The sequence below is a fragment of the Falco rusticolus genome, chromosome 1, assembly GCF_015220075.1.
Source record: "Falco rusticolus isolate bFalRus1 chromosome 1, bFalRus1.pri, whole genome shotgun sequence".
Taxonomy (NCBI): Eukaryota; Metazoa; Chordata; class Aves; order Falconiformes; family Falconidae; genus Falco; species Falco rusticolus.
Window position 1 is genome coordinate 16,315,784 of NC_051187.1, and position 22,494 is coordinate 16,338,277.

The following is a 22,494-nucleotide window of genomic DNA, read 5'->3' on the forward strand; positions in this document are numbered from 1 at the left end:
AGGCGGGTGTGTGGCCGTGTCAGCCCAACCGGGCTGGCTCACCGAGCTTTGTTCTGGGGCTGCCAGATGGGGTGGGATGGGGGTCAGCCCTGGCAGCAGGACACAGAGCTGCTTTACTCACTCCAGCGTGAAAAATGTCACCCTCCTCGGGTTTGGTGTTGGTTGGGTTTTTTTCTCCTTCTTCTTCCCTTTCCCCTCCTCCCCACTTCTCCACACAGCTGTTAATGAGACAGTTTGCTGGAGCCAGACAAATGCAGACAGGCACCGTTCGGCTGCTGCCCGGGGGCCAGGCGCTGGGAGCGGGCAAACAGGGCAATGTGGCACTTTTGGTGTAAACATGTGGCATGTTGGCGTGCCAAAAGCTTGGTTGGTGGCCTCTATTTGTTTTTCAAAGAGCTTGTCAGGTTCATTTACACACGTCACCGCCTGCATGTGCTTGAAGAGAGAGGGGAAACACATTCTTTGTCTGCCAGGTCCCCCGCAAGCCCTGCAGCCGCACTGCCTTGGGACCGAAGGGCTGCCGGAGCCTCGAGCAGGAAAACGCGTCCTCCTGGCTCACCCCACGCTCCAGCCCTGGGAGCAAAGGCTGGCAGAAAAGGTCTCTGCATGGCTTCGCGCGATCCTCAAACCACCAGCCTCTGCCAGCCTGAGAAACACCACCTCAGATTTTAGGCAGCATAAATGTCAAGCCCTGCCCTGTCCTACATCGCACCCTGCTTTTCCTAAAACCAAGCTTTTGTTCTGGGGCGTAGGGAAGGCAGACCTAGCTGCTAAGCCCAGTCCTGTGCAGAAAGCTCTGCTCAAAGCTTTGCATCTGCCTAAATACCTATTTTGAGTATGAAAGAGGTTTCTCCTCGATTTCTATGGAAAAATTAGATTCTCTGTGTTCAGAAGAAAACAAAAATTAAGAAGTTTTCATTCTTTTCTGAGATGCTTTCTGAGTTTTGCAAGGAAGCTGGTACTGGAATTGCAATCCCCTGTCAAAACTGCTACCAGGAGATACATGGCTTTTAACCAGCTCTGAAATGATACTTGAGTGAAGTGGAACAGAATTGAACCAAAAGGGTTTTACCTCCCCAATATTAAGGGCATATTGAAGATTTAAGTAGCAATTAAGGTTGCTGTAGAAGATGGCAAAACAGCATGCTTATTTTCCAAAAATAAGAAAAAAAAAGAGGAAAAAAGGAGGAAAAAGGGGGGGGGGGAACAGCAATTAGGAGAATAGACTGGGGGGGAAAATATTAAATGGATGTTTCTGCACAAAAAAAACCCAGGCTGACAACATTTCTGCTTTGTAAGGGGGAAATTACTGTAACGCACTGTTTACATAGCAGAAATCAGGGGAAATTATGCTGTCACACTGACATCTGTAGGAGAAGGACAATTTTAAAATTACACTGTTCAACACCTTTAATGATTTGTAACACAAGAGGTGTGGCTACTCCTATTAAATGTGTTGCCAAATCAATAAAAGGCATAATTGGAGTTGTTAGAGCAAATTATAGCACCACCGTTATGTTGCAATACAATGTTCCCTTGTAAACTGCTATTACGGGTAAAGCTGTATTTCTCTCTTATTTGGCTGTTTTGTAATGAGTTGGCATTTTGCTCCATAATAGTTCCACTTTCTTTTATGGAGCTTTCACTTTTACTTTCCTCTTTTGTGCAGCCTGTAATTTCCCTTCCCTTCTTCTCTGCCTGTTGACAACCGGTCTATACACCTTTGAAAACAGCCCTGAGGTTATAAACTATATTATTTAACATTATTTGTAATCTTTTTCAATTGGAAGTCAAGGGGGGAGGCACCACATTCGCACATTTAGAATCTGAGATGTCTTTAGGCTAGGCCTTCACCTTCCCTGGAGGGAAGGGAGCTGCAGTGGGGCAGGAGAGATGGAAAGACGTTGCATAAACTCTTCAGGGGTCTCGCTACTGGCATTTCAAGTGAAGGATTTGGGCTTATCTATCTAGAGCACAAGGAGTGGCTATGAAAGCACTGGCAAGGCAGCGTATTAGTTGTAAATCACAAAATGTGCCCCACGAGCTAAAGTTACACCAAGGTCTTCGTTTCAGCCTTGGATCACAGTGGCCCAGGCAGGGACCGCTGCTTTTATTCCTAATAACGAGGGGCTATTTGTCCCTCTAGTAAGAAGTAAGGCTACTAAACATCAGCTCCTATAGATGCTCATTCCCCATCCCATGGCTTTGCCGCGATAGAAAGGCAAGCTGCTGCCAAACTGCAAGGTTCCTGCCTTGATGCTTAGGTGCTCACGTAGGCTGCTGGGCTCCCTCGCACCATTCAGTTCAAGGGAATGAGAGATTTACCATTGTCCAACAGAAGTATCTCTTCAGTTCACAATTAAAGAAAGAAAGAAAAAAAAAAAAAGAAGAAAAAGAGATAGAGAAAAAGAGGAAAAATTTATCCTGATACAGGCTTAACCCAATACAGCACCAGCCTTACTCTATTTCATGTAAAATCTTAGGGAGTCCTGTATTTTGAATACCTGCAGCCCTAGACCTGCCAAAAAGCACTGCCCCGCAGCTGCTGATGCCCACTGCAGACGAAGGAGGCAAGCCAGCTTGACCTTCCTGTCCTCTTTGAGAAAAACATAATGGTCAATATTCAGCTTCCTTTGCTAGAATAAGAAGTCATCCCTGCCTTCTTTTGCTGCGAAAGTACTGTAAAACTTCCTTAGCTTAAGATACATGGACACATTCAGGCCATGGGACAGACAGAGCTTTGAGCAGGCAAATCCCTGTGAAGGTCCCAGAAGCTGATTTTTAAAGGGAAGTTGTTAAATAAGTATAGTTTAAAAATAAATCCTTGCAAGGGCTGGGCGATAACACTGCGTTTCCCTGGTATCCTGCAGGAGCAATCTCCTAACCTCTGAACCTGGCATGTCAGCAGCATCAGGGCTGTTCTTGGCACGAGTGCTGCCAGCCTCGGCTTGCGTGTTCACGGTGCACAGCAGCTGTCCCCTCGCCAGCATCCACGCAGCGGGTTCTGCTAACTGCTGGGATCTGATTTTCACGGCAGGCAGTGTGACAGATAGGGGTGCATGCAGCTGCTATGGTTAAACTTATTTCTGAAGTTATTTTTAGCAACTTGAAACAAAGTCATGAAACAAGCTGCAATTAAGTGCAGATGACCAGCAGAAGCTGAGAGGAGGGGGCTGGTGAGTATTTCTGATCTGCAAACAAACCCAGGAAAAATAATTGCATCTTTATTAAGTAACACAGAGATGCTTGGGAATTAAATGTTCTCACTGTGCTGGTAATCATGAGAAACAAAGGATGGATTTTGTCCTTTAACTTTGTTGGAGAAGAGCTTTAGTGTTAGCACACACCTTAATGCCTCTCACGTGGAGATGCTGCTCAGGTGGGAGCCCTACAGGCAAAGTTTGTGCAATGTAAGATTTATTTATCCTTGTTTTAATTGATTTCTAGGCCCTGCAATAAATCTATTCCTTTGGTTTCTTTATATATAAGTTTTATTTCAGCCCTGTATCAGCTGGCACTCAGGTCCTGTCCTCTCTCATCTAGGAGTTGTTACTCACATCAAGCAGGGAAAGAGAGGCAAAGGGAGGCTCAGGAGCAATTTTCCTCACGTCTAATGGAGAACGTACTAATGCTTAATGGAGAATGTACCTGGGTGTCCCCTCACAGCCTGCCTGTGTGATTCTGGGGCCCCACATCCTTACCCACCCTACCTCCGTCCTCACCCACCCCACCTCAAGAGCAGGGCTGGGGCAGGGTGGGCTGCAGGAGCTGCAATAGAGGTCACACACGCACAGACACTGCAGTGCAAAAACAATTCCCTGAGCTCAGCCTGAACCCCCACTCTGTGTTTTCCCATTGAACTGGAAGAGATTTGTTCTTCACTGGTTTGACGCCATCACGCTCTGCACACCGGGAGGCACCCACTGGTGTTCACGCAGACCCTGAGACAAGTTACGTGAGCACGGCCTGAGCAACACAACCCCCAGGAGAAATGCCGGCAAGGCAAAGAGGATGCGGAAGGCATGCTTGTAAATGTCTTCAGATATGACCCACACACATTCGCTTTCTGACAGCATCAGAGGGACAAAATGTTGCAGCTTGTCTCACAAAACTGAAGTCATAATTCCCCCAAGAACACGTCCGAGCTGACCGTGTAGCTGAATCGCAGGGTGGCACTGGTGGAAGAGGATGAGCAATTCAGACCCAGGTCTGGTAAGGAGGAAGCCAGGCATACGCTTCTGCCTCTAGTGCCAACCTCCTCAAACTCGTCCCAAGGGCTACAAAGGGGGCAGTGGGGAAGAGGAGCGGATCTGTGTTCACATATTCCCCGCTAGATGAGATACAGGCACAAGCCACCACTTAGAGAAGTGGCAAATGGAAGCAGGCATTTTTCCAGCCACTGGGGTTTTGTTTCAAGTTAAAGCCCTCCTCCTAGATTCATATGCAGAAAGGTGGGAGGGGGACAGCCAAAAAAGTGATGTTCACATTTCATATCTGCACACATGCTCGTTTCTCTGGGCTTATCAAGCATAAGAATGCACTGCTCGTAGCCCACATGTAAAGCAGTTAATAAACAGGCTGTTAATGTGTCAGTAGACAGCAGTAGACAAGGCACACTGTCTTTGGCTCCCCCCACCTCCTCATAATCCTAATTGCATCAAATCTAATCATTTTTATGGGATAAAAAGATTTCCATAGATGACAAAGGGTTACATTCTCAGCCCTGTTGATCCATCTAGTAAAATTAGATAAGAAATAGATTTCTAGGCAATGCATTAAAGACGATTGGGGGGGAGGTAAAAAGAGAAAGGGGAGATCATTTACCGCAATTCCGTGTCTCACTCTTTGGTTCAAGAAAGAAAATGTAAATGTGATGTTCGTTTGGCCACAGGCAGCTGCTTCTATCAGCCACTGCAAACTGCAGCAGGACAAAGGGGTAACTCTGGTAAAAGGAAAGGTTAATAGCAAAGCAGGGGAAGGGGGGGATGCTCATTGGCATGTACAGCACGTCGCAGCCTCGACACTCGGTGATGGGTTCGAACTGGGAACTGACATGAGATATAGAAGTGCTCACTGAAAATAATTCAGAGTGACGGCCGCATTGGCCTGAAAATGGAGAAGGGCTGAATCACCAAGCACTTGGCGAATATGCAGGAGCAGGGTTGCCAACTGCTCCTGATTATTTTCAGTAATAGTCTGGATTTTACTGACCACTCCTCTTCTCCCCTCACCTACCTGCCCCCAGCATCTCTCAGAAGTTGCAGATTCAGTGCACTGGTGGAGGCAATGTTGCTCATCGCTTGCATTTTAACAAGAAACATGCACAGATCCCTGTGACATCTGTGATTACATAACTGGGTAATAATATAAAGAATGCTAATAAAGAAAAAAATAAAGCCGCACAGCCTCCATCTCTAATGTTCGTTTTACCAACAAATATCCTTACAGAGTCAAATTGCACTACTCATGCTGAAGATGAAACACATGAAAGAATCAAGGCCTAGTATCTTGCATATGTGTACAATCACATGGCTATTCATATACTGACATACAGACACACTAAAGGAAGTTCTATATGCACTCTATGATGCATACATGTATATTACGCCAGAAAAATATTTTTCTTGAGCACTCAAAATGTAACAGTCTATATAGACTGACGTTCAGGTATCTAGCATCTTGGGGTGCTGTGACAGAGCATAACAAGCACCATGCAGCTGAATCTGCTCTGCAACGAAATGCAAATTTTGAACAATTTTAAAAGCCCCGTATTGTATCAATTAGAATTTCAAATGACACTCTTCCAGGTTTATAAATAGATACCTCTAGTCAGGGGCATGTGTATTACCTCCCTTCCCACAAAGGACAGAGAGCAACCTGTCTCAGGTGGGATGCTGGGGTCCTTCTGGGAGGGCAGGAACATGGTGGCAGGTCACAGCCGCGTCCCTGCCTAGCTCAATAGCTCAGCTTGGCCCAGCCAACTCCCTGTGTAACTTATTCCAAGAGAACAAGAGGGTCCCTGTATCATAGCAGGCTTCTTTCAGGTATTAACAAATGGGAAAAGTCTCACTGGGCACCTTGTGGGTTTTGTTTGTTTTTAAATCTGGCATGAATACATTTGGAACAACAGAAAAAGAGGTTAAAAATATGCTAAAGCAAAAATAGATCCTTCATCCGCAGTTCGTCTGGATGGTTGGCACTCACCCTAAAACATGAGTTATTGGAAGATTCGGAAACTCTAAAAATCACTGTCCAAAGGAAAAAGACAAAAAAGGAGACAGTCTCCTGCAATGCACGTGTTCATATGACCAGCAGCACCATTCCCCTCCAGCATGACCCTCTCCTCTTAGTCTTAGCAGACCTTTTCTGGCATACTGCTGCACTAGCAGTACAAGCCACCACTAAGGCAGCTTTTGGACCATCACCTGACCATACCACAGTACAGTGCTTCTGCAGAGAGGCAACCTGTCGTGTGGTGATGCCAAAGAAAGATTCTTCTAGTGCTGAAGATTATTTGGAAAAGGAAAGCAGTGCTGGCCTGGAAGCCAGACTATGAAGAGACCTGAGTCTCCTCTCTAAAGCACGTTTCTCTCTAGCTCCCACCCCTCAGCAGAGCCCCTGATTTTACGCGCACTGAACAGAGCGGGGGTATCGCTTGGATCCCAGAACTGAGCCTTCCCCCCCCTTGCACAAGTTGAGCCCTTGCAGATGCCTGCCCTGCAGCGAGTGCTGCCTTGCTTCCCAGAGGCTCAGCACAGTCCACCCATACTCCTCCTCTGAGATAAAAGCCACAAATCATCATAGATAAAGCAGGCAGGGTGAACAAGGATTGCTCCCACTAAAACCTGCTTGCTGCTGGCCCAGGACAAAGCCAGCCACCTCACTAGCCATGTTGAGCACAAGACTCCCACGGCGAGCAGCAAGCACTTAACAGCATGTAGTAGGCTTGCACCAGCACTGCTGGCTTATTTTGCTGTTCAAGAAGTTATTAACCAAAATGCCCACAGAGCTGTCTTAAAGAGTGTGGAGCTACTGGTACTTAAACCAGAAGGAACTTTGGGCAAACTGCAAGTTGGCATTGCAAGGCTGCATGGCTGAAAAGCACAGCAGCTTTTCTTTCTTTCTTTTTGAACAGAACTTCTTTCCAAAGAGAAGGATGTGCTTGTACTTGAAGCGTAGGACACAGGGTCCCTTCCCCAGCTTCTCTAGGCAGGTCACTTCTCCAGGGTGGGTCTCTGTGGCACCCTCAGGACAAGGGGGCAAACTCACAGAAACGCGAGGCAAGGTGTCATGTGAGGCGAGAGCATTCCAGAGCCCGTGAGCTGGCGCTGTCTCAAAGGTCCAACAGCATGAAGGCAGGCTGGGAGCCACAGCCGCTGTTGGGGGTGAGGTGAGGGCCCCTGGGACTGGGTCAGGCACAGCTGCGGGACCCAGAGGGGTTTCAGCCCCCACAGCCAAGTGGTACTGCGTGGAGCAGCATGTGCTGGGCACAGACATCCTCTCCCCCTTCGCAGGCTCACTCTTCAAAAACACATTTTCCCCTCAACACAATCTACTGCAGGATTTGGGGTGCAGTTAATACAGTACCTGCCATGCTCAGCTTTTCCTTCCCTCCTTTGTCATTTTAAAGCTGCCATTGTGAGGGCCCTTCTGAAATTATGTAAAGCCCTGCTGGTTAGATGAGGGCAACCTGTATTTATAATACCAGTGTTGAAACACATACTAATTCCACATAAATTTATGGCAAGTTAATCATGCCTGCATTTCCAATCCAGTTTTATGAGGTCAGAACTATTGGTCCAGCAGTCCTCCCGCAGCAGAGGCAGGAGGGGCTGCCAGCTGCTTCGGGGTGGCCGGGCTGTGCCCACCCTCCACCCCTGCAACAACGAACCAGCTCCCCACGGGTCTGTCCCGAGAGGGTTCCCGTTTCCAGGGGCTTTGCTCTGGCTCCCCCTGAACTCATCCTATAGCACCACAGATGCCAGCACAAGTCAGAAAGGATCTGCCGTCCGTGTCCACTTGATACTTTAGCTGATCCGTTTTTTTTTTCCTGTTGCCGTTGTGTGATCTACAGAAAGACACTGAGTCATCAGTCATGACAGCAGACAGCAGAATGACCCCATTTTGTTCTCTTCCAAAGCATCTTATTATTAAGTTTCAAAGCACTTAACATGCCTGGTACCTGGTTTAATGGTTAGTAGAGATGGGGAAAGATGGCACAGACACCTGAGACAAGCCATGTGGAAGCCATCACCAGAGCCTACAACCAATGCCTCACCTTTACTTCTCCACAGAAGAGCATTTTATATGCAGACCTCCTTAAGACCTTCCAGGAGTTCTACTAATACCTATGCAACACCTAAACCTGGTTAACGTATAGCCCTCTCTCATCACATGAATCAGAGTAGACACCACAACATCACAACATCTGGGGTCTTGTGTTGAGTTGCAATGCAAACTCTGGAAGAAGCGCTATCGGGCTGCCTCAGTTTCCCTTCCTTCTCTGTACTGGGAATATAAACGCTTGCTCAGATCCTAGTGTTGTTGCGCTGTCAACCTTGCCAAGGCTTGGCAGTGGCATAAGTCTTTGTTTGAAGAACCAAAGAGAATTTGGATCCCAGCTCCGGGTGGTTTTGGCACAGACGGACAGGGAACAAACAGATTTCACGCCACATGGAATCACTGGAAGGAAACAATAGCCGGTGGCAAAGAAAACAACCAAGATCAGTGGCATGTCCTGTCGCTTCCCATTTCTGTGCTTGCATGAAATTTCCAAAGATTTGGAGAACAAAACCAAGCTTTGATCTTTCAGTTGCTCTTCGCTGTGGATGCAGTTACTGAAGTAGAATAAGGAAAGGTCATTTGGCTACAGTTATGCTTCCAGTCCATTTCAGGGGTTTAGCACTGACATTAGCCCATAAATAGTGAAGACATCATTTTGTGAAATAAATTTTTAAACTGTTCTGTTTATACTAGACTTAGTAAAACACATAAGCTCTTCCCACAGTGAGCTTTTGAAGGTCTATGAATTGACAGTCACCTTCAGAAAATTAAGGAAGGGACTACTGGGAATTTGAAGATGCAGCTTTTTATTTGTTTTACCTTTATTTCCTAGATAACATTATTTAGCAATAAAGCACAATTGTCTATACACATTTCTTAGTTGTTAAATAAAATCGGTCAGCAAAACTGACTCTAAAATGCTCAAAATTTCTTCCAGTGCATGCAGAAAGTGAAAGCGCTGGGCCCTCCACATTGCCTGGATTTCTGTGCTTGGATATTAGGCTGCAGAATAGGCTTATCAGTTCACTAATAGCCATCTGATTAGACCTCAGTTCTCCATCCCATTCAGTCTATGCTTCCACAAGCTGAAATTAAAAATATTGACAGAAACAATTTCTGCCAGGCAAGAGAAGTTCAAGCTGTTACAGTTTTGGTGGTTTTTGCATTTCTGTTGAAGTTGCTATGTGTTCCCTGTATTACCTGCCAACTGTTATTCTATTTATTTTACATTTCTGAAGTATAAAATATTAACATAAAAAAAATACAATACAAAGTGTAAGTTCTCCTGCAAAACGCAGGAGAAAGCAAGCTGGGGAGCACACCAGTTATTAGTGGTTATTAGAGCAGCAGCCCTCCCCAGGCAGCGTTGTACCTGTAAAGGGAATGGATGAAGCCAGATGCCAGTCAAGAAGGGCCTTGGGACGTAGCTGGGAGACCCGAGGAAGCTGTGCTGTATGTCTAAATACAGGCAGATAAGATATCAAACAAGAAGGGCCGACAGCTCCTTCCTCATGGCCCTCTGGTCGGTACTGACTGTGCCAATATTAGTATCCAGTCCAAGAGAGACTTTCCTGAGACTTCAGAGCACTTTGGGTCACAGGCTCCTGCCACTGATTTTTCATACCCTTCATTTCACATCATTTCTGCTCTCCATTCTCCAACGCACATAGCTTATGCTGCACAGCAAAACTCATTTATGAGACCTTTTGCCTAAGAATTCAAACTCTTTCATATCTTGGGAAAAACATACATTTTCATTCAGGTGCTTTTTTACTTCCGCAGCCCATTACTATTATCTACCCTTGAGCCACAGCCTTGTTTTGGAGGCTGCAGGACTCCAGGAAAGGGTCCAAAATAAATCTATACATGCAAAATAAATCCCTATCTTGATGACACAGGGAAAAGCTGATGTAGTGGATATGACTGGCAAGCATCTCTTCCTTCTGGGTCCCCACTGCAGGGGTCTAGTGCAGCTTATTTAAAAAAAACAAAAACAAAAAATCCCCACCAAAACCAAAACTCACTACCAAAATGGCATTTTATACCTGCCAGAACCAGGCCCTGCAGTCTGAGCTCAAGCAAGCTTTTATTATAGTTACGCTATGACAGCAGGCTGCAGTTGCGAGCTATGTGGAACCTACAACAATGCTCATAGGAACGTGTGTCTTTAGGAAAAGTGACTGCAACAGACACAGCACCCAGCGGTTAAATACTGTCCTGGGATACAAGACAGGCCTTAATCCTCAGTGCAGCCCATGGAAGAGGTTTGCAGCATTTCATTCTAACCTCCGCATTTCTGCTTGGCTTCATGCCTGTGTAACTGCAAGCTGTAAGTGACCCTTCAGATGGGGTGATGATCCTCTGCCGATTGCATTCACCACTGGGCAAAGTGCATCTACTGGAGATGCTCTTTGTAGGTCAGGGAAGAGCAAACTCAGATAAGATTTATGGAAGCAAAGAATTTATTTGAAATTAGCAAACACGCAAAGTGTTTACCTTTAAACAGCCTGTATAGCAAGGAGACCAGCACATGCTTTAAAACCAGCAGGATCAAACTCCCAGACCAAAGTCTCACATCCATGCCCCGTGTTCTCTACTCTCAGACACAAGCCTAATGTCAAATTCTGGCTTGCAGGTGGCAACAGCTTCCCTGCATTCAGGCCAAGCGCTTACTGTAAATCCAGCTCTCATGCAGCACTACTTCACCATCAAGGCAGGAAAACCTGCAGCACCTCCACGTATCTCAGTTGCCATAATTTGCAGTGTGCTGCCCTGACTTCCCAAACTTCTTATTTGCCAGATGCAGGGAATGGTCGAGGTGTCTCCGTTCCCAACCCTGTCCTCCCCCCAGCCATATATGTTTCTTCCCATAGCATCCAGGGGTATTCCTCACCAAGCCAAGGCTGGGAAAACTGTTCCCCTTGTTTGCCAGATTGCTTTGAGAGTGTAGAACAAGCTCACTTTCACTGTGGATGACAAACACCATGCCAAGAAATCTAAAATAAAAATGAAAGCCACCAAAACAAAAAAAAAAACAACCAAACCCCCCCCCCACCCAAACCAAAACACACTTTATTACTAATGTGATGGAAAATATTTTCCTGCTTCCATGCTGGGAAACAGAAAACCACAAGAACAGCAATAAACCCACAATCTCCCATAGGAAAAGGGGAAATATCTTCTGTGATAATGTCCAGAAGATAATTAATGTGTCTCTGGGATCTATACTGGAGTCCACCACTTCAGTCACCCTGACCCACAGCTTCTGTAAAATCTGCCAGTTAGCATTTTTCTGCTTCCAATTCCTCAGCACCACATGTCCTCTTTAACAAAAAAAACCCAACAAATCATAAAAATCCAAAAAATCCAGAAGCACACACTAATCCTGCACGTTCCTCTCCAACAAAATCAGGCTGAATTCAAGCATTCGGGGAGTACTCTTACTGCCAGCTGAAGCTGACCTCATGGTAGAGCTGTTTTGTGAACTGCAGCTGTGCCGAGTGGTACTAAAATGCATCAGGAGTAACTTTCGTGGCTGCTAGCATCACTGTCCTGTCAGTACAACCACTGAAGTGGCCTCCCAAGAGCTGGTTTCCTCCTCTGAAACTCCCCTGAGGGTTCACTAGCCCCAGACACCATGTGGGACCCATGCGCCCCTGGCACCCTACATCCTTCAGCCCAAGCCCTGAGCACCTCCTGCACCTGGGGCTGCAAGGAGTGAAGGGCGACGCAGGACAACTTCGGTTTCTCAGACAATACAGCATAACCAAATCTTACTTATTTAGAGCATTAAGATAAGGAAAACAAAAATAACAAAGCTGTAGTAATTACACTCAGTGGGACATATTTTAGTCAATTCAAATATAACAGGAGCATCACTGAAGCCAGCAATAAATGTCCACACATGAACACTCCCTCCCTCTACGTGTTCTTCATTCAAATGTACATTGCATGCACAAAAGATACTTTTAAACTAAATATATCCAATTCTAAGATTATTTTTATTAGCTGAAATAAAAAAAACCCACTACACTGTATGCAACTACCTCTGCCTGACAGGGTAGATGCTAAAGCTACGCAAACCCTCCTGCACAGTCACAGCAGACTTTCCTAAGAATTTCTAACTAAAATATTTAAATTATTTCAAATTTATTAGCTTATCCACCTTGATTTAGACAGGATTTTCTTTTCTTTAAAATATCTTTCCTGAGATCATTTACGGGTCTTTTAAAGGAAAATTAAACCCCTATTACCTCTTAGATCAATACTCGATAGAGCCAGCCATTAGAGCAGGGCTGCCCCAGACCAGTACCTTCATAAAAGGAGGGGGGGGAAGGAGAGAGGAGGGCAGGAAGAAGCCGCTGTCCTCACAGTGCTCCAGGGTCCTTGCAGGGACAGTCCTGCCACTGGAGCCCAAGACCACCCTCCTGCCAGAGGCAAAAATCAAGTGGAGCAGGATCCCACAACAGCCCATTCACTCCTGCACACCCAGCTCAGATGTCACTAGTGCCTTCTGCTTTACAAACCCTTGGAGCAGACAAGCTTTCCTCCTACTTTTTTTGCCTAGATATATCTATTTTCAGTGAGGATGGATGATCTATTTTGAGTTTAGTTATTGCACATGGGATTTCTTGTTGTTGTCATCTCTTTGACAGACTTTCCCCTCGCAGACTTTTGTCCCCTTTTCTGCAGAGAAGCCCCTGGAGAAAAAGCATCCCAAGAAGGCTACAAGCATCTCTCTCGTTTGCATAATCAAGCTCTACTGCCATGGAGTGGGCTGGGAGGCAGGAGGGGAACGTAACAGACTTGCCATCATCTCTGCTCTTTTTGCACCTTCTTTTCAGTCTCTCTCTTTTTTTTTCCCCCTTACCAGCTTTGCTCCCGTCTATGAAAAATCAGCAAATAAAAAGTTACATTAACCCCACCCTGACCTTTCCGACATAATACACTGTGGGCTGATGGGCTGCCTTTGGAGCTTCGTTGAAAAGCTGTCATTCTTCGGCATCCCAAGTACAGCCTAGGGAGCATTTACTGGATAATTAATATATTAAATGCATGAAAAATAGTTACACAGGCCCCCCCCGCCAGATCTTCCTCCCCACACACATATATTGCCATCTTTTTCAGGGAAAGAAGGGATGCAAAAAAGAAAGAGGAAAAAAGATAGATACAGCATGCGCACCATCAATATAAAAGCATCCCCTGAATAGCCATCATAAAAACTGTTCATAATTTTATAGCTTCATTCGTGCTGGAGCACCATAAAGGCAGGCCATATTTTTTACACTCAGGATGCCTCATAAAAAAAAAAAGAAGAGAAAAGGAAGGAGGAAAGTTGGCATGGGAGACATGGAAGCACAGCACAGAAACCATCAGCTCACCTGAGGACAGGAGCTCAGTAAAAGGGGGTTTGAATCTGTCCTCTCTGACCTGCAAGGTTCCGAATCCCAGTAAGACCATCAGAATAATTATTAATTGGGAAGTCTTTAGCTTTTTTCTTCTTCGCTTTTTTTTTTTTTTTTGCTGACTGCATATTTGCCTTTTAAAAAGGATGATGGAAAGCCAGGAAGGCAGCCCTGCCCTCCAACTGTGTCCTTCACCTTTAAGTGGGCCAGCATCTTTTTTGGTGCTTTGAATCCATTTCCCTACACCTCCCCAAATGCAAAATTCATGAGCTGGAGCATGGATTAACAAATAAATTATAATGAAGGCAAATGGGTAGTAATAAAAAATAATAATAATAAAAAAGGAGGCCTCACCTTCACGTGACAGAGGCTGAGCAATATAACAAACCAGCTCGTTTATTTTCACCAAAGCCTGTTCTCCTGCTTGGGAAGGTAGGTTTTTAAAGCATTTTATCCTTTATTTCCTGTAATATATTTGGACAAGGCAGCTGTAAATCTGAAGCAAGAGGAGAAATCAAAGAGTGGCAGGAGAAGATGGGGGTCGAAGGGAAAGGAGCTGCGCTGGTTTGTGGATATGGCCCCTGAGCTTTTGTGATCCAGGGATTTAGAGCACTCACCTACACAGAACACTTTGCTGGGCTGGCTGCCTCTGTGCAGCACTGCGTGTGCCACGCTGCTGCTCCCGACTACCTCCAGCGGTTCAAATCATGCCTTTATTATACACCTGTGTGCACATTTTTAAGTGTGATATGTACGATAGCAGGGATATCCCTTGAAAATGTACACACTAGCCTTGTTACACCCATCGGACAACCCAGAGTCAAGAGAGAAAACATTACAGGAACCAGCTGTTATATCTATTAAAGCAGAACAGTAACTTTAAGAGAAAGGCTGGGGTACCCGTTCTCCTCTCAGAGGTAGTTGGGGTAGCTATTTCCTCCTCAAGAGCTGTATCACAAAAAGGGCATTTTTCAACCACGGGAAAATTTAAAAGTTAGTTTCAGTTTTCAGTAAGATGTCAATACTGTGCTGTTTGGGGTTGGGGTTTTTTTGTTTGTTTGGTTAGTTTTTGGTTTTGCTTTTTCTTTTTTTTATATAGCAAGAACAGAAAAACTTAATTTCCTGCAACAAACCATTAAAAGAACCCTTTAGTACTTGGTCCCACACTAAGTTTTCTGATTAAAGGAAGTTTAAGAGAACCAAAAGAAAAGCACAGGACAAGCTAGTCACTATTTTTCACCCCAGCCACCTTCCAGATCCTTCCTACAGCTGAGCTTGCCCCCGTGGCACACAAATGGAAGCGGGGAGCCCTGAGTCCCTTCGGCTACAGACCTGACTGGGGGACCAGCAGCCCAGAGGACCACCCGCCTCCTGCCCCTGCTGGGAGGTTCCTGCCACACGCTAGGAGCCAAAGCTGCTGTCCACCGTGGTGAACCAGCAAGTTCAGAGCAACAGTTAGATGGGTACCGGAGAAGGCTCAACGGCCTGCGCAGTGCCCTCGGCCGGCTCCTGCACCCTCCCAGCTCCAGCACCTATGTCTCCTTTGCCACAGAGTTAACAGGGGCACCAACGGTACTGCTTTTGCAGGTCTCTGCAAAAATACCTGTTGCTTCTTTCACTATCTTAAAGTCTAAGGAGATCTTTTCCTGTCTCAGCCATGAAAGCATTTTCCAAAAGGCAGCTGAAAGAGCCTGCGGGCATATCTAACTCCCGAACAGCATCACTTGCTGATGATAGCTAGCTGCCTCACAAGTCTACGTTTGTCAGCGAACCCAGCTCTCCCAACCTCACATGCTTGGGAACTACAGCGAGTCAGAATCCAGAGTAACCACTGATTTTGCAGAACCCGCTTAAAATTCACACAAGTTTAATTCAAGAAATCTAGTGGGATATACGCTTACAGAACTTCCTAAAAGTTGCAGGAATCATGCTTGGTTTGCTAATTCAAGCGTGGCTACGCCACATGGCTTACAGTTTAGGCTCCCAAGTGCTGGGAAGAGTTCAGTCTCTGCACAAACACCCCCCAAACCACTGCTGAGAAGCCACCCCACCGGGAGGTACGTGGGCACCTACTGACCAAAGCCCAGCCATCTGCATGCAGGCGCTGGGCAAGGAATAATGCACAGCTGGCTGCAAAGCAACCACCAGCACTGCCTCATTTGTCTCTTTCATGTTTATTCATGGCGAACTCTGACAGAGGGATACGGCTCCATTCGGGAGTTGTCAGCAGGTGGCCTAATAGTGAGAATTAGTGAGCCACACAGCAACGAGACACACTGGGGCTGCCTAATGCTGCCGATATTAACGCATGCTTCAGAAATGAATAAAGCTTCTTCGAGGGGAAAAAATAACAATAATAAGAGGATGAAGAAGAGTAGAAGGATCCAAGGGGCAGCCCAGTGTGCTATACTAAGCTTGGCCAATGCTCAATTATTGTAAAGATGTCCTCCATCCATGTGGGTGCTGACCTCCATCTCACATGCACAGACCACATCAACCACAAATGGGAGAGGGAAACATTTTGCCTTCAAATAATGCCCAAGAACTTGCATGGTTAGAGGCCGAGAAAGACCTTCCTGTGCCAGAGCTTTCAGTACCATCATCCTCCCCTCTTCCAAATTTGACATTCTGGGTTGACACTCAACCTCTAGCCAAGCAAGATGGAACGATTACTTGCTGCCCTGCTCCACGCTAACATAGCCTCTGCTGTCAGCTGCTGGCATGGTGGGACACAGTAGACCACCTCTCCATCTGATGAGGTACGATATCCTCCACTTACCACAGTCAGGCAACTGTCACAGCAGCTCCCAAGTGTGACTGCTGGATAGAGGTTTCTTGGGCCATGTCCGAGCTACCAGCGGCTCCTGGGGCACCAGGCATGGGAAGGCAGAATGCCAAGTCTCTGCAAGTGTCATCTCCTGATGCTTTCACTACAACGTGGCCCAACCTGGCCCACAACCTCTGTTTTTCTAACACAATTTCAGCACACAGTCTGCATCGGGAAACAGTTAACCTTTCAGGAAAGGAAGACAGTAAGACTCAAAGTGATTTTGGTGTGTAACACCAACACTTTTCACAGCCTGTTTCACCAGCTCTTTGGAAATCAGGAGTCTAATTCTACAGCCTGGTCCCCTCAGTCTCAATGGTCCCAAGAGCAAGAAAAGAGAGAAATTAAGGAAGATGCAAGAGAGAGCTAGGCAGCATCCAGTTTTCCTGAAGAGAAGGGGATGTAGGTACTAAGAGTACATACGTACAACTAAACAGGTCTCCAAAGCTCCCTTTCCAGATTTAGCTGCCATGTCACATTTTGTCACATAACTACCAAAAATGATGGAAAAAGCTGAAAAATCTGTTCTAAGAAGCAGCATCTCAGTAGCCAATTTCCTTATCCCTTTCCTCCTGCACACATACCCCATAATCTTGGGCATAACTCCAGACACAAGGATTTAGAAACAGGGAACTTAGAAGAATCAGAGGATCAAATAATACACCTATTAAACCCACTTTGGAAAAAAAACCAAACGGTTCTAGGAAGTGCAGGATAAGGCCCTAAAAGCAGTTTCTTCCTTCCCCCTCAACATGCTTGTGACACTTGTGTTAGCATTGCTGGCAGGCTTTGAGCATGGGGAGAAAAATGAGCATTGTCCTGCCATCTCCCTGCCCATGGCAGCCTTGTGCCTCAAGCCATTTTATCGTGGCTAGTGTTTTCACAGCAAGTAGCACAATAAACAGTAGCCAGACAATTTTGTTTCTTCTGTTTATAATTTGTTCCTATTACAAACGTTAATTTTGAGGTTTGCCCAATAGCTTTTAATCTTTTTAAATGCTAGAGACATGTACAAGCTGGAAAAGCTCTGAACCCCCAAACCAAAAAAAAAAAAACCAAAACCCCTTTCCTCACATCCCTGTTTCCTGCAAATAGGAATGACACACACACACATCCCGCACCCTTTCATGTCATGCCAAACACACACAATTCCTGCCTAGCACTGCAAACTCATCTGACCATATACCCTTTTTATGAATTAAATATCTAAGTTGTTGGGTTTTCCTTTTGAATTTTAAACAGTTTTCACACCTGGTCTGAGGAAGGTTCAAGTAAATTACCAAAAAAGCACCGACTAATTTGAAAAAATATTTAAGAAACTCCAAGTTCCCTGCCTTTTTTACTATCCTCTGCTCCATAATTACATTGCACTGCCTGATATTTTCATGGAACATTAACCGAAGTCAGGTGACTGCCCCCTTACAGTCTACGCCTATCCGTTACCCATAAGACCCCCATGGACCTTGACATTATTAATAGTCCTATTCATTAAGTATTACTCTTGTAGAATGAGTAGCATAATATTGGCCTGGAGATAGGAACAGGCAGAAGGAATAAGTCAAATTAATTTTCCGCAGCAAACGCCCCGATTCTGTAAATGACATTCTATACTGTTAGCATTTTAAATGTGACACAAATGGCAGGAGATACAATTTGAAAGCAAAATAGTAGAAGACATGGCTCAGGGTGTAATGTGCTGCATAAAAATCCAATAACATCAGTTACATGAAGGAAGGGAATGAACCAACCCGATGGAGGGTTTTAATTTGCATTTGTTTAAAATGGCAGGTAAGGGAGCAAGAGAAAGGCTGCGGCTCCCTGATTAGGACTTTCTCCCCTTCCGCTGAGGACGAGAGTGCAGAAGAGCTTGGAGCCATGCTCTTCTCCGAGACCTCAGAGCATGCTCACACCTTCCTACCACTGCAGACTGTCCTACCACCTCCACCACACTCGCTGGCTGAAGGCAGCCAAGGGTAAATTCTAGGCTGGCCCACCCGAAAGACTCAACACAAATCCAGGAGAAGCATGCAGTCTCAGCTTGCCGTGTTTCAAGTCCCTTCAGATAGCTCAGCTTGAACTCCAGTTTCCCCAGGTTCACACATGAGGAGAGAGGATGACACAAGAGCTGGAGGGGAATGAAGGCTGTAGGCAGGAGGACAAAGCGAGTGGCCCGTAGATACGAAATCCAGAAGGGCATCACTTGGTCTGAGCACGCTTTACCAGAGAGCTGCTTTGAACTGATGTGCATTTGATCAACAGCATCTTTCAGGAAAGAACAAAACCACACATCCTGGCTCGACTGGGCTTCTCCAGTGTCAGAACTGCTGCCACCATCTCTCGGGTCAGACAAAAGGCATGGCCTTGCTGCATCTAGAAGAGATGGACCAAAGCCTGAGCCCTTGATTTAAGCACATCAAAACACAGCCACTTTGGGGGAGTTCCAATCCCAAGCTAAAGGCAAACTTTTTGAGCAAATGTTGCCAACTTCGCAGTAGTTCAAGCTCTCAAATCCAAAGACCCTCACAGCTGCCCAAAGGATGAGTGGGACTGGAATGCAACACTAGTGCTGAATCCTGTGCTTTCACAGCCTTTTTTTTTTTTTTTAAATATCTAAATCTGGTCTGAGAGAGTACAAGAATGTACATCTCCAAGCCATTATGCATTTCTCTTTATTTCCTTTGTCTTTCATTTCCTTCCTTACAAAGTTCACTGTACCAAAGCTGTAGACCACCAAACAGGAAAACAAAAATAAATGCAAAGCCTGACCTCCATTAGTTTTATTTAGGTTAAAGCACTGCACTGTAGTTTATTTATTAACAACATAAAAAGACATCGCCTATAGAACATAGAATAAATACACATAATTTCCCCAGAAAAAGCATTGAGCTGGCTTCCTGAGGGGGAAAAAACCTATCACTTAATTGAAGCAAGAAATGTTCAATCCAATAATCTATAATTAGATATTTTATGGAATATGTTACCTAGAGATGTTTATTTATAAAATGTTTCTATCAATAATAAGTTGTTGGGAGGGGGAGAGAAGGTCCATTCCTTGGCTGCTGGGATGAATGTTTATGTTGGAGTGAATTTCATCAGCAGTAAAGGAGGCTCTTCCCGCAGCCCATCGTATGGAGTATGGGATCATTCCTCAGCCTCGCCAGGTGCTCGAGCCATACAGATACCATCAGAGTCAGAGGGCAGAAGTCTACAGAACACAAGCTTCTAGCCATGCTCATTGACAATGGCAAAATGCTTAAAGTCACCTCAAAATATTGAGATACAAAGCGAGTTTTTAGGACTAGGCCTGAAACAGGTGTTGGCATCTGAAGAGCTGTATTGGAGCTGCAACCTATGACATTCTCATTTCAGAGCCATTAGATCGCCTTAAAGACTCTTCCTTTCATAGTCATGTACTCCCAGAACACATTGGGCAGTTCACATAGCAGATGTGAGCAAATATTTGAACGCTGTTCTTGTCAAATCAGCAGGACTTCAAAGACTAAGAAAAAGAAGATGCCTCTGACTAAGAGTCCCAGAAAACCTATAGACCAAAACGACACACGTGTAACCCTCTACCCACACCTTGTGAATGCTGGTTTTCCTCCAGAAGTATTATTATTTCTGTTGGTTGCAGCCCTACTGTGGTTCTTATTACAAAGGCAATTTCTCCTCTCCCTTTAGTTTGGGGTGTCTCTACAGTATTCAGTGCTCCAGCTACTTCTGCTGCATGGTGAACTGTAAATTGTGTTTGAAACTGCAAAGTGCAAAATAAAGCAACTGATTGAAGCAGTAAAAAGAAAAGAAAACACCAAATCCACACTGGCGGAAGGGACATAGGAAAAAGATACTTCTTTCATCAAGGTAGCAAGATTTGGGTGGGAATATACATGTCAAGAGATGAAATACAGAAGATAATTAACTCGTATCCTACACAAGACAATACTATGGCATAAAAATACTGGGGCTGAACTGCCAGGTGATTTATGAAAAGATGAGACTTAATCAGACTTCTTATAAGCTCTAATAATTTACATAATATTAACAGGTCATGACTAGAAAAACAGTCTGTCTAGAAAATTGTAAATTTGCACAGATATTCAGAACTGGGAAATATTAGCAATAGCATATGCTCATGTCTTTTTTTTTTTGTCCTAAAAACACATTTGAAAGTGCTGGCATATGGTGTGTTTACATTTACTTGAAAACTGCCTACAAACGGCTTAGTTGCCCTTGCACCCACCGCCCCGGTCTGACTGCCGGCAAGCAAGGCAGCGCAGGCTCTGCGCAATCATTAACAGGAGACACCGGGACATGGCGAGTGGAGTTAAGGTCAGGCAGTGAAAACAAAGCCCTGCAGCCGAGAGCACAGCTGAACACACCAGGGCTGTCCTCTCCACCATCTGCGCTGGACTCGCAGGAAGGATGACTCCTCAAGTCAACTGTGACTTTGGTTTGATAACACAAGATCGCATTCAGTGGGTGCCAGGGAGGCAGCACGACTAAGTTACACTGCAGAGTCACCAAAGAACAAACACAAAGCGCTTGGTCCAAGCCCACTGCGAAGGGCGGGCAGCAAGGGGAACATGCAAAGCACAGGACAGGGACCTGCACTAGCATGGAGGGAGAGAAGGAAAAAAAGCCATTTTTCAGACAAACACTTTATTTGCCAGTTTCAGAAGATCCCACCTGCAGCCATCTCTAGCACCAGGAGGCTGCTCAGTCCATCTCCACTGGCCCCCCAGCCAGGTCCCTCCTCAGCCCACAGCACCAGCCCCCTCATCCCCACCTCCCCATCCACTGCTGGATGGGAGCTCTGCCACCTCCGATCCATCAACAGTGTTTACACTTGGCTCCCTCGCTCTGCGACGAGCACGAAATGGGGGGAAAATTATAATAATATCACAAATGAAATTGAATGAGTAACAACATTTTCTAAGAACAGAATAAATACAGTTGGTGGCGCCTTTTTTTTCCAATTTAGTATTGTTTAATATGCATTTAATCAACCCATTCAGTATTATAGAGTCTATGTACCGTGACACCCTCCTATGCCACAGAGGAAGCATTCATAGGCCATTAGGCTAAAGTAATATGTATGAGGAACCACTTTTCCCCAGGGTGTAGTAACTATTTTTGCTCCCCAGTCGTCCCCATTAAATCATTAAACCTCATGACTATGCTTTCTGAACTCTACCCTGATCTTTAAAAAGCAGAACATTAAAGGGCAACTGTCACCCTCCATTGCACAGGCCTTGTGTTTTATATATTCAAAGCATTAAGCCTTTTGTCAGTCTATACATCATAAGCACTGGAAGACTGTATGCACAAACAGGAAATGTTTATAACTGATGTCCCTTTTATAGTGGATGTGCGAATGGGCAGGATAAAAAAGCTGAGGCTCGGCTATTTTATGGAAACTGAAGCAACGTGATTTTCCCCAGCTGCTTGCAATAAAACCATCTTCGTTACTTATCTTTATGTGGCCAGTTGCAGGAGGAAAGAGAAGCAGTTTAGCGCAGGCAGAGAGCTGGAGGCCCAGGAGTCATGAGGGGTTGCCAACTTTGGACTTGCAGATCTCATTTCCCTACTTTATGGCAAAAGCTTAATTAAGAGAATAGCAGTAGGAAAGGTATCTACTGAGAGAAGTTGGGTTGGACCTACACAGATCCTTCCCAGCTCCCAAACATCCCTTCACATGTGGAGCTGTCACTACTGAAATGCATCCACATCTGGAGAGAAGGAGGTTAGCAAAGAATTCAGGGCACTACCACCTCTACCGCCTCTCTAAAACATTCTGTTCACTCTTCTTGAAGGCTTCTTGAAAGACTTCTCACAGCAAACTCACTTTGCCATCTCTGCTTTGCTCCGCTTCAAACTGGGGACTGCAGATACAAGGAACAAGAGGTCTCTGCCTGAACACTGGCCTGGCACAGCTGGAAACACACTGGGACACCATTCCCAACTCCACCACAGAGCCTT